General features: G+C 31.0%; 1 pseudogene across 1 annotated transcript in view; it reads left to right on the plus strand.

The window, feature by feature from the left end:
• LOC118183275 (uncharacterized) overlaps window positions 1-15,645 on the plus strand; it is a 60,107-nt pseudogene extending 44,462 nt beyond the window's left edge. Inside the window, exons 11-14 of the transcript XR_015038759.1 lie at window positions 11,924-12,106; window positions 12,409-12,549; window positions 14,499-14,681; window positions 14,863-15,645. The product of XR_015038759.1 is annotated as an uncharacterized LOC118183275 (transcript). The remainder of the gene's footprint in view (window positions 1-11,923; window positions 12,107-12,408; window positions 12,550-14,498; window positions 14,682-14,862) is intronic.
• The last annotated feature ends 1,106 nt before the right edge of the window (window positions 15,646-16,751 follow it).

A 16,751-nucleotide genomic window follows, 5' to 3' on the forward strand; every position in this document is an offset into this window, starting at 1 on the left:
CAAAAATTAACTGGTCTATTTAATTTCAAAGTTTGTGATTTTTACAATCCTTTTTTCAGCTTTCCTCAAGGGATCAGTTAAAAAATAAATTAGAACAATTTGATTTTTCTGTAATGTCATTCTGTGATACTCCTTTATGATTTCCTACTGTGTAAGATTCTTTAAGTAATACTTTTGTTACATTTGGTATCTGGAAAGTATTTTCATATTAGTATGGAAACATACTCTGAAAACATTTTCATACATATGCTTTTAAATGCGAGGAGTGCATTAATAATATTCGCATCAAGTTTGAAATCTTTAAGCTCATAATCTAATGACCATATGAAAAAAAAAAAAAAAAAAAAAAAAAAAAGGACTAGAAACTTTTTTTTTTTTTTTTTTTTATTTATGCAAATAATTATGTGTGTCCTATGTGTCAGTACTGAAGTCAGCTACTTTGTCTTGAACATGAAATCTATAAGACTGCATGAACAAGATCTTCATTTTTGAAAAATTTGTCATGAATCAAAATGTTTTTTTGAGAGTGTGTATAGCAGTGAGCCTTGCATATTCAATTAACAACAGAAACCATTTTCTAAACTGATGTTTCATTTTTACCTACATATAAATTTATATATTATATTTTTCATTCCAAAAAGATCCATTAATTTTCAGAAAGCATGATCTGAAATTTTATGGAATTAATTATCTTGGTTAATTTTTATTATAATGGGAGTCAAATTTTGTTTCATTTTTTAGAATGAATGTAAACTTTAATTAAGTATTACTGTATAGACTGAAGAGCATATAAAAAGTTGGATTTCATAATTTTGCAATTCTTTTTGAATTTAAAAATGATATAAATGAATATTTTATTTAAAGCAGTTTTGTACTTGAAAATTTATATCTGCAATTATCACTTGCAAAAATAAAGGCTGCATAAGGCATTTAATACATATATATATATACAGACTCAATGAACACAGTTTGTAGATATATATATATATATTAAATGCAGTAGTAACACCATATTCATAGGTAATATCTTCCAAGATCTACTGTTGTTGCATACAAACTGTGGATAGTAGCAAATGTAATTTGCAGTGTTATGGGGATGCCAAGCCAATCATTCTTGAGGAAAGTTTTGTCATTTTCAGTTGCCAATTTATATTGTTAATAAATGCATTCTCAGTAAACTCTATCCTCCCTCTTTGCATATTGTCTTGTAGATTCATTAGGGTTTTTCGTGAAGCAGAAATACAAGAAAAATGAGCAATACCCTCATTGGGACTTGAACCTGGACCTCTCGGAAATGTACCAAGTGTGCTACTGTTACACCACGAAGGCATGCAGAAAGGAGGGAGAAAATACCTTATAGTCTGATAGAGAAAATTCCCTCCATGTTTGTCTATATGTATGAATATTCATATTTAAAGTATTAATCAAAGTTTTTGCTTTCTAATTTGCATTCTTTAATCAAAAGATGGCATATTTGCCATTTGTCAAAATACAGAAATTCTTAAATGTTATTCCTGCTATAAACTGATCAGGGCAGTTTGTGTCTTCGGGTGCCTATACTTGTCAGGGTCTTTTATGTTTTTATGCTTATACATGTTACAGATACCTCTCTCTTGTGATGATATGTGTATTACAAAAGCATAAGTGTAGTTTCATTATTAATACCATTTAATGTAGCTTTATACTCGACTTTGTTCATGACTGACTATTTATGTATGAACATTAGTTTCAGCTTCAAAGATATTGGCCATCAGGGTAATATTAATTAATAAACAATGTATAATTATTTAATATTATATTAACATAGTATGCAGAAGTAAAGTTTAAGTAATGAGCTATGAATATAGCATTTCCAACATTTAATACTGATGTCAAGTAAAATTTAAGTATTGAACTATGAATATGACATTTCTAACATTAATTACTGATTTCATGAGAGTAGAATGTATTAACTTCTTCAATACAGTGGTTCAACTGCTATACTGCAGAAAATTTGTGTGTTTGCTGCAGCAGTGTTACAACTGTTGAACTCTTAAATTTTATACTACCATTTTAAATCAATTTCCCTTTCTAGAATTATCTAAATTATTCCTCTGTGGCAAAGGCATTCTCATTAGTCAATGGAATCAATTCTGTTTTGAACTTCCCCTCATTTAATTAAAGATTAAATATTTGTTTCATCTTTTCATGAACTATGGTCAGTAATTTCAATTTCTGACTCTCATTCGATTAAATGTTGAGTCATTTCTGAAGTTTCTGTTATGACGTTAAGAACAGTAACATCTTCCTTCATGGTTTCTATGGCTGTTAATTTTATCACCTTATTTGGTGAGTTTATTTGCTATTTGGAAATACTTCCTTTGAAAATTATATTGCAAACATTTTGCCAATTCCAAATCATATTGATTTGCAGCTGGAATTTCAAAATGCAGAAATATGACTTTTTTTTTTGCTTCAGTGAACCTTAAATATTTTGATAAAAGAGACAAGACTTCATACTGAATAAGTCCTGCAAGCATGTTCTGATATTTTAGATAAACAAAAACACATTCTTAAATGGTTGCCCACATACCGATTATATAAAATTCAAAGGTTTTTTAATAAAATGCTGACATTTTAAAGACAATAATAAAGTTAAAGACTGCAGATTATGGCAGGTGATAGAAAATTGTAAAAATATTTGAATGCCTTAAATTGATAAATTAAAGACTCTTTTTTATCCAGCTGGGCAGAAAGCAAAATTTCAACATTTTAGGCTAGCTATTTCAGAATTGTGCAAACAATGGGAATTTAATGTATATAAAACTGCAGGTAAATCTGATTTCACATCATAAGGAAGATTATTTAGGGGAAGAAAGAATAGAAAATAAAAATTTCACTGCTGTTTACAATGTTGTAAGTTCAGTGGCTTATCCCTTTACCATTATAGGGGTAACTTCTTGTATCCACAACTTTTCTTTCATCTCTTTAAGAAATTTATGTGGAAGTATCCATTTAACTAAAGGAACTTTTACAAAGAGACCAGTTAAAAAAATGATGTGTAAGGATGCATTTAAAGGAAAATGGCAGTTTTTTTGCTGACAAGTAAGTACATTTAAAATGTATATACTACGTAGTGTACATAATCAAATGAAAATAATAATTCCCAATCAGGTAGTATATGCAGATTTTAGCAACAGAATGGCCAGTAGCTATTTTTTTTTTTGGAACTGACAGTTTAAAATGGACCAGAAATTTTTCCCTCCCATCTTGATCTTTCAGTATTATCCTGTTAAAAGAGGACAAATTGAAACAGTCAGGATTTGGGATGAATTTTATTAATTTTCATTTAAACAACTAATGCTTGTAAGATTTCAAGCTTATATCAACCATAAAGATTAAAAAACTGTTTAAATGCATTTATATGTTGTCTATTTGACAAAGAAGTAAAACAAAGCCAGCGATATGTAATCTAACGACAAAAATGCGTGCAAAAGTTTTCATCTGTTATATTTTTTGGTTCTTGGTTTTTCATAGCAAGAAAATCAGAAAGAAAGAATGTTTTTGTATCAAACTCTGTGTGAAAACAGAACTGTACACACATACAAAGTTACTTGTACAGCTGTTCTGTGCAGATTATTTATGCCCGCACTTTCTTTTATATGTGTAGATATCCTGTATTGCTGAACATAGGTAGTTTTAGCTTTGGTTCAGCCACCTGCAGTTGAGTCAGTTTGCCCTTAGCAGTTCTTTTCCTAGAACACATATCTTCTTTTATATAGATAACCCTTGCATGCTTTGACTTACTTGAAACAATCTGCCACCTAAAACACCTATGTCACTTTTCATTGTTTGCTTCATGTATAAGATATGCTTTGAGTAATGCATGCTAAAAGTCTTCAGTGAAGGTAACCCCACCTAAACAGTTAACTTTCAAATTCATTGTAATAATTACTTAATCTAGCTTAATCCTCCAAACGGATCATTCTTCCATATTCTGACATTGCATTTTGCCTGATTATGCATGTACGTGCATTAATGCATCAGGATATGTCTGTGCAAATGCATCAAGATATCTGCACACGCACAGACATGCTTTTAATGCTTGTGCATTAACGATTTTCATAAAAACTTTTCGTCATTTTCAAGCTTACTGCACTTTCCATGTGAATATATGTAAGAGAACCTCAGAGATGGGAAAAGAGCTACTCAGTCCATTTTCTTAATTCTGTGACCTTCACTTTATTTTATTGGTTGATTACATTTGCATTTTTTGCTGAGCATTTTCGCTCATTAACTCGTTGAAGACCATAACGGCTGAGACGACCTTTCATTCAGATGCCCACAGCTGCCTCAAACGGCCAAAATTCTGATGTAGTTTTCTTCCCTTCCCTAAAGTATGCAGTAGAAGGTCCAGTTTCCCCAAATTCATTGTATCAGTTTATTGTTAGACGTAGAAAGGATGTCATTTGAAATATTCACTCTTCTTTGTGCACTAATGGATGGGGGTGGGGAGGAAATTGCTGGGACTCTCGAAAACCATTTTGAGTCTGTATTTTAACATGCAGGCTAGCAAAGGCTTTGGTTTTCAAAGAGTTAGGCTGTGTTCAGACGGCGACGTAAAGGGCATAGAGGCGTAGTCATAAGGACATAAAATACGGGAATTTTGTTCACACTTGCGAGAATGGGGTGTAAGCCGTGGCCAATGAGAGAAACTAAATTTGCGCATGCGTGGATGTGTCTACAACTTTCCCACGCTGTTCTCCTGCTTGATTGATTTCCCGCATTCGCTCTGCTTGTTTTGTGCCAGCGAAATCTTCTGTAGAACGCCGCTTCATTTTAGCTTCACTCTGATTGGCCGACGCTTATCCCAAACTTGGCGTAAAGTTGAAAACTATGAACCCTATGCCACGAGCCTTAAACCAGATTTTGTGACGTTGCACAGACTGGTTGGCTTGGCAAAGGAGCTCGGCTTTAACCACTTATGCCCTTTACACCCCTGTCTGAACGAAGCTTTAAATACAAATGAATAACCTGCAGTTATTCATTTGTATTTGAATGAAATGGGAAAGGCATGCAGTGAGGTAAGACAAAATTTCATGTGTTCTCCCTCACTTAAAGGGTGAATGGGTATGGTAAACACTCAGTCACCAAGTGGTGACAAATTATCATCCATCACATTTCTACTTAGGTGCTGCTTGTAAAGCATGTTATATATATTTTTCGAATTTAGAGCAGAAAACATGAAAAAATCAGCCAAGCCTTCACCAGCAATCGAACTCTGGATCATTCAGCTGTTAGCCAGATGTGCTACCACTTACACCAGGAAGGCAAAAGAAATAATTGCTTATAAACTCCAGAACTCCCAAATTTTGATATATCTGAATGTAGATAATCTCTTTCAAATGTAATTCTAGGAAAACGTTTGATCACTAACTTTTAAAAGAGAAAGAAATGCTGTGGAAAAAAAACTTTTTGATTATAAATTCTTAAAATAAGTTAAGAAAATGATATTGTCATGTGTAAGTAAAGCTCAGAATGAGCAGTTTCACTTTTACCGATGTGATTTTCATCATAATTCTTCTGATTAATTTTTATTCAATCTAGATTCATAGAGCATTGTATGAAGACTTATCTAATAAGTAAATATTTGTATTTAATTTTGTTTTAAATCTACATATTGTAAGATCAGTTGATCTAAAAAAAGAGACATCTAAACATTTTACTAAAATTTAGCCTTGTAATAATAAGCAGAAAAAAAACCACTAAAATGTACTTATTTAATTTAGATATGGAATATCACCAAAAATTACTATTATTTTTCATATGTGAAAATTAAGTGGCTTGTTTTTAACACTGAAGTGTTGGTCTTTTTACCTTTTAAAAACTTATTTAAAAGTTTTTATTTTCATTGCCTATCATTTATCTTGAAGTTAAAATTTTAGGGTGTTAGTTATCGAGCCATACTTGCTCTTCCAAGGCTGTTTCGTTAAAATGACTGTTGCATTAAAAGTCAGTTGACATTTTATAATTCCTTAAAAACGAGACAGTGTGATTTTAGAAATGAGACAATTAATTAATGTATTAATTGTGTTTAGAATAAAGCATGATTATTAAAGTTTGTTGATTTCAAAATTATGAGTAGTAATTTGCCAGCTGATGAGGAAAGAAATGACAAATAGGCAATGCTTGCAACATGTGTGCACTTATCATGTTCTAGAAGCTATGCGTTTTAGTTTTATTTTAATGGTGGACATTGGATCGATTGTTTTTACCTTTTCCAAGAAGGAGAAAATGGTTGTGCAATTGAGCCTGATTGAGAAGTGTAGTGAGGGATACCTAACAGAATAGTATATCACCTACAAGCCAGCTTAAAATCTCTGGAAAATTTGAAATAATAACAATAATAATACTTATAATAATAAAGATAATAATAATACTTTTTGCAGTAGCACCTGTAGAAGGAAAGGAAACTTCGAAAATTCACCAAGTTGCTTCGAAATTAGGTTGTCTGAGCAATAGTTTTTTTTTTTTTTTTTTTCTCTCTTTGACATGAAGTCAGTGGTAAAAGTAGCTCAGTCCAGGATTGTAAAAGGGACCTTAGTCCAGCTGAGGAAAGTAATTTATCATCAAGTTGAAGATTATAGCTAAATAAAAAAAGAAAGTCTTAAATTTTGATGATTTGGATGCCAAAATGACTTGCCCCTCTTTGGCACCATTAACCTCTTCATCGTCCGTAACGCATCTAGCATGTTCAAGTGAAACTTCTGCTTCTTCTTCAAGCATTCATCTACGTTTTAAAACCTTTAAACGTTTAAAATGCTTTCTAAATGTTTACTTGTTTGAGTTTTGTTTGTTCTAATACCTCCTAGACAGCAGCACTAATCAGATATTCTATTTCTAATTGAATTTGCCCTGGGTTTTATGAATATTTATGCCATTTTGCATAAGATGCAAGACAGTGGAAGATGGCTTCAATGTCTACTCAGCAGAAAAATAGAAAAACTGAGGTTGTGAAGTGGAAAGACAAGAAAGCTATATGTTTGATGAGTACAGTCCATAATAACTCAATGATTGATATTGAAACACAGAAAAGAACTGTAAAAAAATAATAATTGTAAAAGATTACAACAAAGTGGGAGGAGTGGACCGCCTAGATCAGCTGCTATCAAATTATCCTGCTGTGAGAAATGAGCAGAGATATTATTCCAAAATATCTCGACATTTATTAGATGTGGCCATATTTAATGCATATGTTTTGTGCAAGAAAAGTTGTGGCAAATTAGTTGCTGTGATGTATCACATCTTACCAAAAGGCACTACATTCCACCTACTGCAAATCAGAAAGAAAAAAAGATGTTACATTTGTTATAGAAAAGCATTGTTAAGGAAAAAGATGTGCAAAGAAACATGATACTGTTGTAAAGAATGTGATGTAGTTTGTTTAGAGTTTAACATACTGAGAAAAATTTATCAAGAGGTAGAGTTATCTATTCAAGAAAAATGTTAGTACAATTTTAATATATTTTTCAAAATAATAATCATGTTTATTTACTTATAATTTTACATAATATTCATTTGCATTCATCCACTGTGAATGGATGGAAAGTGATATCTGTACAGAGAAAACAACACTACATGTGGCGAAAAACAAGAGCGCCGCTGGGGAGAAATTTTCGAGGACAGGAGAGGACGGTGAAAGGATTAATATATGTGATCACTGTTGCTTCAAGAACTTCTGTATATGTTATTGAATTAAGTTTAAGATGCCTGAACTTCTAGAGTCGAAACAGAGAAGTTCAGCTAAAAACAGTTAAACCAGTTGTGTGTCTTTGAATATCCATGACAAAACAGCTGGAATCAAGATGAGGTAAATTTTTCAGGTGTTATATCTATTTGGGCAGAAATGTTAAGTTTGCTGTATTTGAGATAATGCTTTGAAACTTGAAAATGAATTTTGTGTGTTCATTATACTGCACATTACACGAATCGATACCTAGCAGACATACAGGACTTTAGAAGTTAAATAATATTAAAAATAATTAAAAAAGTCATCAGATGGAAGGGAAGAGTATGGACTCAACAGCAGTAAGGTTATTCAACAGCTGGTAGTATTTTGCCATTTGCAGTCGTAATTCCAAGTGGTGTTTCAAATTTTTCAAATTCTGTGAAGTAATCACTATTATTGGTAATGTGCTTCGAAGCACCATTATCCACAAACCAGTCATAGCAATTCTTTTCAGATGAGAAAAGAATTGCTTCGTCTAGAGCTAATAAGGACATATTTGCTATAAGACCATCTTTTCTTGAGACTTTATCATTTTGACTGGGCTTCGGTGGTCTTCCATCTTCTATCCATTTTCTACAAAATTTAATCCAATCTCCTCCCTGGTGGCAGTAGTTGCATTTTCTTATCTGCTTTTTACCTTTGAAATTTCTTTTTATTTTGCTTGCTTTAGCTTCTAATGCATCTTGATTTTGGACATCACCTTTAGATTTTTCTTCTTTATATTCTCTTTCTTGAGAGCATAATTGAGTAGTTAACTCATCAATTGTTCTTTTCTCTTTATTGAGAAGCATCCAACTTGACTTAAAAGAATGGTATTCTTGAGGTAGTGTGTCTAAAATTTTGCAAATTCCTAAATTTGGTGGTTGGGTTTCTTGCTTTCTTTGAAGACCTAAATGTAATTCATTCCAAAGATTCTTCAGCTTTGATAGATGGGCAGCCATACTATCATTCATTGTCCACTTACACTGGAAAAATTGTAGACAAATATTATATAACTGATTGTCAGATGTGGCTTCAAAAAGTTTATGAATTTCTAGCCATACCTCTCTAGCAGTATCAAACTTCATAATTTTCTGCATGGTTTCTTCTGTCATAGAATTTATTAAGTACCATCATGGCACAAGTGTTGGCCTTTTTATATCGTGAAAGATCATCTGGGTATTTCTTCAAAGTTGCTTCAACAGCTCCTTCAGGTGGCTGATGTGGTTTAACTATTTTTCCTTCAACAACTTCCAAGGACTCGTTATAGTAGTTTAAAGCGAACGTGATTCTGTACTTTGACATCGACCAATCCGATTCTCCACTTAATGGCTTCAACTGCAACTTTCCTACCTCCATTATTCCCTCTTAGCGTTTCTATAACGTTCTTCACTTTTAACGGGGGGAAAAAAAAAAGATGAACTTGAATATTTAGTCCACTTTAATCGAATACTTCCCTTTAGGGCTTTCTTTAAACAAAATATGATTTCAGGATTTGAATAATGAGAAGAAAAAACTTTGCCGTTCTTGCCGATCACGTGGTTACTGTTAACGCTATTCTCTTAACATTATAAAAACTTCTGCATTAAAAATAAAACTCTGCTATCATTTTTTCCGCATGTATCATGTGTAAAAACCATAACCTATTGCATTTTAAGATTAAATATACTAAAACTGAAAAAGAATCTTACTAAACGTTTTTCTAACCCATGCTTTTAATGCAAGTTAAGTTATATGACAAAGTCGTCAACAAATCGCTCAACTGAGCTTCTCAAAGTAGAAGTTGAAATACATTCTGAGATGCTGCCAAACAAATATATAAAATAAAAATTACAGTACCTTGTTTTTTCTTTTGTAACATAAATAACATCAGCTTTTTCCCCTACTAGATTTTCATCAGTACAAAATTTCAAGAGAAAACAAAAAAATTGAAGGCAGTTAGCCCCCAAAAATTTTTAATCAAATTTTTATTTAAATTAGTGAATTAAATGTTAATATATTTTATGTCAAAATTTAATGACCTACATTTTACTGTATTAAGTGACTTTGCATCAAATTTGTCAATGGAGTCCATTTGAAGTTGCTTCGCCACGCATTGCAAAAATTGCGTGGTTTCTTATATTTCAAGGTTGGCAGCTAAGCTTTATCCATCTAAACATATTGCTGTTCAGGAGAAATGCATCATAAGAAAGCCATGAGTTAGAACTGTTATATATTGGAAAGAATGTAAAGACATTTTATAGAAATGGTAAAACGTAGATCTAGCACCTCAAGAATATGACACTGACATCTTATTGTATGCAAATGAGAGGACAAAGGGAATGTGATAGAACTTCTTTCCATGATGATGATGATAGGGCCAGTGTGATGTTTGGTAGTATGACTTTTAGATGGCATCGCCATGGTATTGATAAGCGAAAATTCAGCCCCATTGTTCACTGATCATATAGAGAGAAGGATATATCATATATATACTCTTTAGAGAAGATAATTTGCTATCATTTCTTCCTGTTCTGTCATACCTGTAAGTATTCCAGCCCCCTCATGTCAATTCTTCGAACTTTCTTCCGTTCATTGTCTCTAAATATAGATTATTGTAGTAAAAATCTGCTGAACACGTGTGATTTCATGGTATGAGAAACACAGTCTTTCAATCATATGATTCTTCCTGTTTTAGAGTTCAGCAGTTAGTCACAGTGTTATTCGCTTTGCATTCAGTTGTCTTTTCATACTGTCATTATGCTAACAACTGATTTGCTGATGCAGTGACTGAGATTTTTTATTTATGGTCCTCTTTTGATAACAACTGGGTCAGGCAGCTGTAATTTTAATCATTTGAATCTGACAATAAATTAAGGCTACCAATGGCCTAGTACTGAACACTAATAGTTAGGTCCAGGTTTCAAATTCCAGTGAACGGGCTGGTTGCATGGGCATTTTCATGGTTTTTCCCATGTGAAACATGTATATGAGCCAGTTTTCCATAGAAAATCCTTCACAAAGTATCCCTTCCCTTAGGCTGGCAGACTTCGAGTGCTTTCCTATAAACCAAACCTAATGATAAATTAACCATATTTCAGGTCTGTCCAATAATTCTTTCTTAATATTGCTATTTCTCAGAAAAATAAAGTATTAGGGCTGCGGTGTTCTAACATTATATAACCATTTTTTATAAAATATTATTAGATAGCCTTAGGCAGATAGCCCTTGAGTCCTTTACCATATTAAAATAAACCAAACCAAACCAAACCTGATGATAAATTAACCATATTTCAGGTCTAATAGTTCTTTCATAGTATTGCAATTTCCCCGGAAAACAAAGTATTATCAGGGCTTCATTGTTCTAACATATACCTATTTTTTATACTCAATTCTTGTTTTTTCACATCATCTTCTGAATGCTGTAGATGGAAATTATTCATTCCTTGACTTTTAGACGGCAGTGTGTAGGCGTTTTGGCCGTTTTTCTCTCATCAGCTGTGAAAATGAAATGTGTTGTATATCCTAGCTGATTCAATAGTTTTCCCCAGTACCTTTTTAAAAGTACGTTTAATTATCAATTGACATGTTTTCATTTTGAGTTTTTAATTCTTATAATGTATAAGATTTTGTAAAGCAATCAGACCCTAGCTGATTCAATAGTTTTCCCCAGTACCTTTTTAAAAGTAGGTTTAATTATCAATTGACATGTTTTAATTTTGAGTTTTTAATTCTTATAATGTATAAGATTTTGTAAAGCAGTCAGACCAACTCTAGATGAGAAGTTTGAATAAACTAAAACTTCTTTATTTTTCCGAAATGGTGTAAAACTTTTTACTTCATTTCATTTAATAGCATGTAAGCTCTTAAGATAATTTGTTTTATATTTTTAAATTGTTGCTATCCATATGAATAATGAGTGCTTCTTCTTTTCTGTATTATTTGCACTTGGAGATGAGTATTGCAGAAAGAGTATAAATTGCAGCAACATATTTCCTAAATATCTTTTCATTTCTCCTGTAATATGAAGTACTAAACATTTTTTAGGTATTAGACTGACAAAGAAATCTATTTTGTGGGTAAATTTTAGAAGGAAGTGCACATATTCTGTGTAGTAAAGTATAAAATTTACGGATTTATGATTTTATTGTTTAGAATAAGCTGGACTGATATTAAGCTTAGAATTATACTTTTTAGATAAAACTGACTGCCATGAATGTGAAAGGGTTCTGATGGAACTTGAAAATATTGATGATGAATGTGATATCCTTGGTATTGATCTCGTTAAGATTTTTGATCCTGAAGCAGCAAAGCAGTACAATGTTGAAAATCTTCCTGCTGTAGCCTTTTTCAGCAAACAAGTAGCTGTGTTCTATGATGGTATGCTTAACTAATTTCTGATTCATTACTCTTGATAATTAATTTTGACTTCTGAAAAGTATACTTTGTGTATCTTAATAAATATCGGTAAAAAATATAAAAAGTTATGATACTATGGTTATTAATGAATTTTTAATTATTAATTAATTTTTTCCATTTAACTTTTGTAAACAAAAGGATATTGAAAACTATTTTATATTGTTAAATAACAATGTTAATTGAGTTCTTACATACTCTGAAAAGTTTTCTGAATGCTAAATACTTTTATAGCTTCTTATATATGTATTATTTGAATATATTAGGAGATTTGTATGATGAAGAAGTTCTCCTTAAGTGGCTAACAAGCAATGATGTGTTTGAAATTCAAGATGAAATTGAAGAAGTTAATAGAAAGATGCTGGAGAAGCTTTTAGAGGACAATGAGTTTGTTGCAGTGTTCTTTTGTAAGTAAATTATGGTTAAGTATAAAAATATTTAGAATTGTATATGTATATAGATAAGATAAAACTTTTAAAGATAATTTTGAGATCATGAGATGAGAATGGCTTATTTTTGTATACATCATGTCCTGATGATGTACATACTGCAGAATTATTTTTAAATGCATTTTGAATAAAGTATCTATTTTAATATAGCCCCAATGTTGTACAGATGAAGTTGAGGAAGTGCATTAGGAAAATCAATAATACTCTAGTTGCAGGAATACTAGCCTATAAATAATTGTATGAATCTACTTTCAAAAATCCATTTATGAAATAGTATCAACATTAATAGTAGTCCATTGCATATTTTTTCAGAATGTCAAAAATTCACTTAAAATGTAATATTTGCATGATATTTTATGCAATTTATTGAAATGTCAGGTGCTTCCATTTTTGTTAGTCTTATTCACAGCAAACTTTAATTGTGCAGTAAAATTTTAATTTCATTAGTGGTACTAAAATAGCATCTCCTTGAGAAATTTTACTAATTATTTTTACATAGATTAGGCTATCTCTTTTTCATATTAAAAAGTATGTATTAATTCTGATAAATGTGAAAATTTTAAAAGCATGATTAAAAAACATGGAGTTGATTTGTTTGGGGACTTTGTGTTAGTTTTTTTCATTATTCCAATTAATGTGAATTTTTGGTGTGTTTTCACTCTACATGAGATAGAGAATAACTCATCACTTGTAGAGACGTTAGGTATCTTCGAAGCAGGAGTGTTGAAAAATGAGCGATGCCTTCGCCGGGAAGACCACTACACCATGAAGGCAGGAGAAATACTTTATATATGTCCCCTTTTAAAGGGCGACTGGGGATTAAGGGACCTAGTCGCCAAATCCTGGGTGTGGAGAATCATTATCCACCACCCTTTTTAGTTCGGGTGGCAGTGTAGTCATTGGGTTAATTGGCAACACAAGACTTTAGTGTTTTTAGGGGACTCAAACACCAAATCCTGGGTGTGGAAATCATCATCCACCACCCTTTTTAGTTCGAGTGCCAGTGTAGAGTCTTTAGGTTAATTGGAAGGAGGGGACTTGAAAAATGAGCAATGCCCTCTTTGGGAATCAAACCACAGACCTCTGGAGTATGCGCCCAGCATGCTGACCACTACATTATGAAGGCATGCTAAGAAGGCAGGAGAAATACCTTATAACTGAATGCAAAAATGAGATTTTTTTTATGTCTTCTGCTACAAGTAAAATAACCAAAAGCAAACCATATATAAATGAAGCAACAATGTAAACCTTCTGCAGTCTTATAAACCATTATCAATGGCATCTGTCTGTTTACATTGTTTAAGGAGAGAATTGATCATTAATCGCTGTAGAAAATGATATGTTTATGTATAAACTTATTTTCATGCCATCATTTAGAATATAAATAGGAAATTGAAATCACCATATGAGTAAATCCATTTGTTGTAATCCAGTATAATCCCAATAACCCATGGTAATAAAGACTGACGATTCTTCAGGTATCTGAAAACTGAAGTAAAAGAAGTCAATTGGCTGTTCTAAGTTAAGAATTTAAGTGAAACATTTATTTTTTCCCTAAGTTAAAACTGAAACATTTATTTTTGTACCTAAGTCATTCATAAAAAATGAAGTTAACATAATCTAATATCAGAGTAACAAAAATGCATAATGTATGCCTAGTATAGTTATGCAATAAATTTGTTCCCAAGATCATTTATTTTTAACCAGAAAAATATCTTTTGTATTCCACTCATAAACAGGAAAGTGTAAAATGCATGTTAACAAGAAGTTTCAAATTTTCTGCATTTTACACAAATAAGTACTTATTATTAAATATCTGTAATTGAATGCTTTTATTCTGCAGCTGCTTTACTTAACACAGTTTACACATATGTAATTTTTTAATGACAAAATGATTATGTTTGTAGATGAAAACAATTGTCCAAAATGTGATGAAGTTCTACAATAACTTAAACGCATTGATGATGAAGCAGATGATCTCGAAATAATGTTTGTGAAAATTAAAGATCCTCGTTATGCTAAAAAGTATGGAATTGCACAACTTCCAGCTCTTGTCTATTTTAGAAAGAAATTCCCTTCAATATATAGAAGTAATGTTTTAGTACAGATATATTTGTCCTGTTAAAAATATTTTAAATAAGTTGTACCCTTAATAACTAAAATTTTGAGACTAAACATAAAAATGAAAATTACACATTAAATTTAACAATCATTTATTTGTTTAACAGCATAAACATCTCATGCCATTGAATTTATTTATCTTATGTCTAGGGAATCTGCTTGAAGAAGAGGAAGTTCTAGAATGGTTAAGGAAAAATCGTTATCGCCATCCAGAGCTTAATCTGTTTATGTACGGTCTTAGCAGCTATTAGTTTAAGTTTTGTTATATACACAATATTTTTAATTTATTGTTTTAATAAAAGTAAGGACAAGAAAGAATAATTTATTTTCAAATATGGAAGTATTACAGAATATTTTGCTGTGTCTCAAGAAAATAAGTGAAATGGACTCAAAGAGAGGGGAAAAAAAAAAAAAAAAAAAAAAAAAAAAAAAAAAAAAAAAACCCTTCCAACTTCTTGTTTTGTTTTTGTTTTAGCAAAAGAGGATAACTTTTGTTTTATGCTTAGAACATTACCCAGCTTAACTCACTATGTTTATTACTGTTGCTTGTCTGTCCACAATATGAAGTATATAATTATTTAAGTTACTGAAAATTCTGTATAAAATTTGTAAACTTTATTTATGCATATCCAGTATCACTTGATGTTTTTTATTTAGGCAAGTTATTAAAAGCATAAACATGGAGTGTATTTTGCTTTGAAAGTATTTTATTTAAGTCAAAATATACAAAATTTTTGTACAGTTTGTTTCACTATTCCATATCTTTTTTTCTGTATGCAGTTATTTTTTTCTATTTTTATCTGAATTTAAGAAAAGAGCTAAAAAATTTTTGCATCAGTTTGAAAGCACTTTGTAGCCCTGAAATTATGCCAGTACTTTAAAATGTAAAAAAAAAAAAAAAAAAAAAAAAAAAAAAGAAAAAGAAAAAGAAAAGTATTCTATAACTTTATAAACCTATTTTTATCATTATTTTTGCTTATAACTTGCATGCTTTTATCCCACAAAATTTTCAATTTTATATTAAGGACAATTATTTCTCTCAGATTGACAACAGAACTACAGCATCATAACAGTGTTGCTGAAAATATTTGCTCAAAATTAAAGTGTAGCATTTATGTGTTTTCTGTGTTTGCATATATATGTGTTGTGATTTGCATTCTTTTCAGCTTGTAATCGAAACAGTTATATTCTTCACAACATTGTATGAGCAATGTTCTTGTCCATAAAGAGGTATATGTGCTGTTTTATTACCAATCATTTTTGTTAGACTTGATTTAAAATATTAGTTATTTAATTTATTATTTAATTCTAATTCTGTGTAATAATAAGTAAGTATGCTAAAAGAACGTATTGTAAACATATTTCTGTTATTAAAAGTTATATTTGTCTAAGTCTATATGTTGCGTATAATTATATTGTGAAGTAATCTGTTAAAATAGTTTCAGATCTGTGTTAATGATTCATTATAGCTTCTATGTACACTGTTCAGTATTTATGTGCTGAATTAGTCAGTGCTACTGTTTTGTGATTTCTAACTGCCCATCACTCTTGCATTTGATCATCACTCTTGCATTTGATCATACTAATAAAGTAACATGTTAGTGCTTTCAAAGCGCTTTTGCTCATCAGTATCAGAGAAATTAATATGAAGAAAACTTGATCAATCATATTAACCATAATACATTAAAAAATTAAAAGCCCTGGCTTGAGTTATGAAGTTATAAAAGACTCATTTTATCTTTCACAGCCCAAAAGCTGCCAATACATATGGTCTAACTTTCATCAACTAGCTTGTGATTTATCAAGGTGCATCATCGTTTTGTGCTTGTCAGCTGTATGTTGCTGTAGGATTGTTGTCAATAAATTGTTAAATTTAACAGTAAATGAAATGAAATGAAATGTATGCATCTCATCTGCTAATGTCATTTCATTGTTTTGTGTTCATGTTCCACAGTATTTGTACATTGCTGTTTCCATAACTTTTATGTTAATAAAATATGCACTTGATATCAACTTTGTTAAGTTCTTTATATATAATT

The sequence above is a fragment of the Stegodyphus dumicola genome, chromosome X1 (genome assembly GCF_044657685.1).
Source record: "Stegodyphus dumicola isolate Sdum_Otavi_A_Nest chromosome X1, ASM4465768v1".
Lineage (NCBI taxonomy): Eukaryota > Metazoa > Arthropoda > Arachnida > Araneae > Eresidae > Stegodyphus > Stegodyphus dumicola.